Source organism: Calypte anna, chromosome 4 (genome assembly GCF_003957555.1).
Source record: "Calypte anna isolate BGI_N300 chromosome 4, bCalAnn1_v1.p, whole genome shotgun sequence".
NCBI classification, from domain to species: domain Eukaryota; kingdom Metazoa; phylum Chordata; class Aves; order Apodiformes; family Trochilidae; genus Calypte; species Calypte anna.
The window spans coordinates 4,536,258-4,542,257 of NC_044247.1; positions in this window are offsets into that span (position 1 = coordinate 4,536,258).

The window sequence follows — 6,000 nt, forward strand, 5'->3', positions numbered from 1 at the left end:
TGAGTCCAGCATGGCTCTGAGCTGCTTTTCTGGTGAGATTTGATACCTTGCAGGTAACTCTCTCCAGGATGAACTGGAAACAGAAACAGGTAATGAAAACAGGTAGGAAAGTTCTTAATGTTGGGCTACCCTGTAGCTAATTCAGCTCCAAAAAGTACTCAGAGCAGACTTCATTCTGAAGGCAGGAGCAGATTTTATCCATACCCAAGCTGGGTGGGAAATGATGTTGTTGTCAAGCACTAAGGCAGCACTTAGGTTAAGCAAGAGTCTGTTAACACATACCATTGAAAGAGAATATCTGACATTTGAAAAAATATCAGAGTTTCATGTGGAAAAAACAGGGTAGATTCAGCATGAGAGCTGTAATAATTATTAAAGAATGTTCACAGGTTTTCCTTGGGTCGAAGGGGAAGTGACAGCACACAGAACTTACTCTGGTGCATCCAGACACTGGTAATACACAACCCAGTCAACGAGGCTCGATGCAGCTGGAGAAACATGAAGAACTGAAAGGTTGTTCCCAGAGCTTTCTCCTGCTGAGGAACCTGTCACAGATCTTCCCTGTGTTCTTGTTGCCACCTGTGCCTGTACTATAATCTTTTTCATACCGGTGCTGCAGGTACACATTAGACCGGCTGAGAACATAACAGTAAATTCAGTAACATTTAACATCCTCTCTGAACAGCTTATGATAAAATAGCATCATGCTGGCAATTAGCATCTACAGCTGCTATATAGAATATTTCCTTTGCCCTTGATCCCTTTGTGTCTTCTAGCTCTTTACAAACCCAGTATTTAATGACAGCACAGAGGGAAAGCTATCTTCAGCTTCATTGAGGTCTGAACCCCCCCCTGCCACTGGTTCAAGAGGAAAAAGGCTCCAAATGAGTTGCTCTGTCAGAGTCAGCAGGGTGAAGGTAACAGCTACATGCTCTTCATGTGGTGCCCAAATGAAGTCTCTAACCACTTTCCTCTTCACAGAGATGTCCATATGGCTCCCCAGAGAAGCAGCCCATTGCAGATCATCTTGTGCTGGCTCTCAGTTTAGTGGCTCTGCAGGCTCCAGTCTTCATTCTCTGCCTGGCATGAAGCATTTACTCTGCTCTGTAAACAAATTCATCCCATTTCAACTGCTGGAGGAAGTTGCTGTTCAGCCACACCATGGCAAAACATTTTTTATTTCCTCATATGAGCTTACATAACAGAACATACTGCTCTAAAGGCTGAACCTATTGTAGGTATTTGTTTAGCACAGAGCTTATCCTTCAGAAGCACAGTGATTTTGCAACAGTGATTGTGCTTTCGGTGGTTGGGAAATACTGAAAGGCAAGATAAGAACGCCTGTCCTGAAGCCATTATGCCAGAGGGCTGCTCTCTTGCTGTAGGCAAAGCTCCATTTCCTCATTAGCCTCTTCAACAAAGCTAAATGGTCAAATATTATGTGCTAGTGTCTGCATTAGAAACCTCAGTCCTGTTAGGCCTTTTTTGTAATCTATGAAAACCTCTTAAGAGTTCCATGGTTCATCCCAGCTTTCTGCTTTTGCAGCTCACTTGGCTGCACGAAGGGCAAATGCTGGAATACGTGAGTTTAGTTCAAGTCAGGGGAGAGCCTCAGCAGGGTACAAAAGAGTAACACTATCTTCTCCCCTTCTGAACACTCTTGCATCTATGAGTTAGGATGCAGGGACATGGTGTATTGTTTTTTTCCAGGAATAAAATACTGTTTGTATCTGCTTGGTTGTTGCTGTGTGGCTAAAACATTTTTCAAGACTCAGGCTGCAAGCCAAGTTACAGGTCCTCAGTTCAGTATTCCAGGTAACTGGGAATGCATTCCAGTTAGGAAATAGTGAGCTGTTCTGCAATGTTCATCTAAAAACTGTTCAGAACAAAGTCCTGTAGATAAGCTTAATGATTTTGTTTTATTTTTTATTATGTCTTTAGGTGATAGGACTTATCAGACCTTCTCTGAAAGAAGAAAGAGGCCACCTAGTGCTGAATTATAGACTGCTGCAAAAAACCATCTGCTAAGAAGGTATCTAAACATAACTTCAATGTAATAATAATATCATTAGAGTTTTGAGGGGTTTTTTTGTCTTTGTTTTGCTTATCATAAAAAAGAGTGAGATTTGGTAGTCTTTAACCTACTGGAAGTTTAATGTAGCACTCAGAAAAAGACCAGTTCCACCCTGCTAACTATACTGACATGGTTTTGAAAACACCACTGCCCCACAGAATTCTATCAAAGCTGAGTGAGAGGTGAAGAGTAATTGAGCAAATGTTCATGAAACATAACTGGTGGTGCCAGAGCAGCTGCTGAGAATGCTCTAGGGAACCCCTCTGGGGTGCTACCATCTGTGAGCAGAGATCCCACTACGCTGCAGGACCTCTGGCTTCCTTTATACTCAGTGGTGAAAAAGGTGCCCTGGAAGTTTGCTTCATGTTGCATAAGTCTAAATTGCCTGCTGGCATTGCTCTTTCTGCACTGACATTTAAAGGAGCTGATTGCTACTGGTATGTTTGAAGGTATTCATGCATTGTCTGCACAAAGAGATCTGGCTCACAGCTGGCTGTACTTAATCTGATCTGGATGAGTAATGTAAATGCAGTGAATAGCTCCCCAAGGCATGGACCAAGCATCTCTGTTAACTTTTGGTCTTGCATGTTTTAGGTGTTCAGCCAGGCTTCCCATGACACTCTTGCTTTCAAAGGGAATGGACTCTATAGAGAGTGCAGGGTAATCTGGATACATGAAACTGCTGCAGGGAAATGCCTGTATCTTTCTGAAATGAGTCAGTTTATGTTACATTAAATAATTGCCCTGGGAGAAACACTTTTCCATGTCCACTTCTCATCCCTGATGTTTTCCAAAAAGATGTCTGAAAAAGTTAAAATTCTGATATTTTTTTATTCATCATCATATTTTGGTGATTGGTTTCTCACTGGCAGCTGGAACCTTCTCAAAGTTTAGTACATTCCAAGTTAGATCCTAAGAATCCTCTTTGACTCAGAAATGGAGGTACAAGAAATCAGTATCACAGGCACTGAGACTGATCCTCTGATGTCTACAGAGTAAGTGCCTCTACCCATGAGCCTTTGGTATCAGTATTAATTGCAAACCAGTCAGACTGATCATGGACAAGGAAAACACTACATGGAGGTCATCAAAAGCTCTAAGAAAATATTTCTGCTAACATGCCATTCTTTGATGGTGATAAGGCATCTGGTAGGAAATTTTGTTGGTGGTCCATTAATTATTTTTGCAGGCAGCAGCAGAGATCTTCATGTCACCTTCCAAAACACAGTGGAAATATAGCACTATAATTAGAGTCTAAAAATGACACATTTAACAGTGTGTTCATTGCAATGAGCAATCTCTCCTCTGGGGAGCTTCTGGGATGTAACTCAATACTGGAGTCCTCTTCCCAATAATACAATCACAAGCACCAGATCTGCTATGTCTTCTGTTGTACTTTTAACAAAAGCTCTTTGATATTCTATCAAAGAAAAAGGATTATTGAGTAACCAGATACCACCTCTTAGATTTATCAGAAACTCTCTTTCCTTTTCTGCTAACTTCTGCCTGCAATGTCCTCCAGTTTTTTCTGTCTTGTGCAATTGAGGAAAATCCCTTAAAATACAAGAACTGAAGGAATGCTCCAGAGCTTTTATGATAAGCTTCAAAATTCCCTAGTAGTATTAAGGTCAACTTGGCAGACCTGAAGAAATAGTAGAGATAAAAATTGCACACAGAATGAACACACAGAGGCAATAATGTCATGTTTCATCCAAGAGGGAGCATTCTTTGAAGTTCATTTTAACAACACTACCAGTTTTTTGTCATTTCCAACAAAAACTAGAGCTTGTACCAAGAAATATAACACTGCCCATTAGTCTTGTTCACTTCAATAACATCTGATGAAAAAACACCTGAAGCTTCACCTTACTTTCCCTTTTCTTTTCTTTGCTCTTGTGACAGCTCACTGAAGCTCTTTTAAAAGCTATCAAATCACAGTTTTGGAGCTGAACATTACCATTCTTGCCCTGAGAAGGGCTCAAGTCAGTCATCCTTGTTGGTAATGATATCATTGGTTCTACTTTTCTTTTTTTTTTAAGCTTACCTTTTCTATTTTGCAGATCTCTGACCTCCTCTACTATCTTCCTGTCTGGCTCACAGCTCCTCAGGAGCTTTAGCATTGCATTCTTCCAACTGAGGGCAAACTTTGTGTCTGATTTTATTGCCTTTTATCTCCTGTGCCATGGTTGGTTTATTCTCCCTTAGTTTCAATAGAACTGGTTCAACTTTATTTTGTTTTCCTTTCAACAGAAAATATATTTTACTGAGCAATTTTGTTTTTTAATGCATCAAGTTGAATATGGTCAGACTCATTGAGCTTCTCTCAAATTTTTTCTCTTCCTTCCCTCAAATACCATTACACAGATGACCAGAGTAGTGCTGGGTATCTCCTGTCATACATGGGTGTTACAGAACTTAATGCAGGAATCCCACCTTGTTCTCCATTACACAAACACATCACCTCCTTTGACAGAGTTTGCTGCTTGATTTACAAGGTGGGAAGCTATGGTTTCTTTCCTTCAGCTCTTTCCTTCATTTTAGCATCAGAAACTGAAGTTTGTTGCTGTTGGGAATGTTTGGTAATACCAGTAAAGCCAGTAAGTCTTCTTTCAGAAGAAAGGGTGTGGGGGGGATGCCAAGGTGCCTTTGACCTCATGCATCAAACTTTCTTTCTCCTTCTTCCACCATGTACAAAAAGGGCTTATAACAGAGCTTCCTCAGGGAAGAGAATATATTCCAAAAGACTTGCAATTGAATTTTCTGATTTCTTATTAAATACATTTCTCGAAAGTACTGCACTGAAATAAATCCAAGGAAAACCCTAAATGAGTCATCTCTTAATTATACCTTTATCTAAAATTGTCCCACAGTCTATAACCCTGAAGAAGACACTTCCTCAGAGAATCTTTCTTTAGATCCTCCTAATTGTCTCTCTGTGTTGTAAACCAAGTGGTGTTTGACCAAGATTTTTTTACCTAATAGCATTCTAAGGGTCACCTCTTCTTTGACAGCCTTCTGTACTTCCTGTGTGAACAAGAAAAAGCAATTATTTGTGTAGGGGTAAATTTGTGAATGCTTCTCTGAGTCCTGACACAGACTGCACAGACAAACTACTCCCCAAAATCATGCTATGAAAAACCTGTGATGTACTTCCTGGAAAACTGGTTAAATATTGCTTCAGTGTAATCCTCTAAAAGTTATTCTGCATACCTTAAGCCTCTAAACAAGTATTTCTCTAAGTCTCATTAATGTACTTTGGGACACCATCCAACCCTTCCTTTTCTTTCTCTCACCAGGTCAGTGATTTTACTGTCATTTGTTGTTTTGATGGGAGGGAAACGGCTGCTGGGAGCACATGGGAGAGGAAAAAAAAAAAGGACTGGTGTTGTATTTACTTTTGGACAGGGGAGGGGACTAGTCAGTGTTTGGTTTTGATCTGGCAGCCAACAGGTTCTGATGTTGTTCCTTGGATGCTTTGTCTCGTATAATCACAAAACTCTCCCTATTATGCAACAGTTTTAATCCTCCTCTGGAGCATGACTATCTTGGAAATGTCCAGCTTGAGCATAGAGTAATCACAGGGCAAAGGGACTGCAAACTTGACATCTGCCTCAGGGCGTTCAATAGTGAGATATTCTTGGAGCAGTTTGGAGAGGATGCCACTGGGATCCATGCCTGGCTGCTGCACTGTGCTCAGCTGGGAGGGCTCCAACACCAGTTATGGAGATCTGTGCTCACCAGCACTGGTGCTGGGAAAGAAGATCCCATTCTGATCAGACTGTGTGTGATTCCTAGAACAGCCCCAGATGAGTGGGAACACCTCTTCCTAGCTATAGTTTTGTGCAAATCAAAGAAGGTGCATTGGCTGCTTATTAGTTGAGCAGTCTGAGGGGAGAAGCCTTTCAGGGAAGAACTTTCCTACCTAG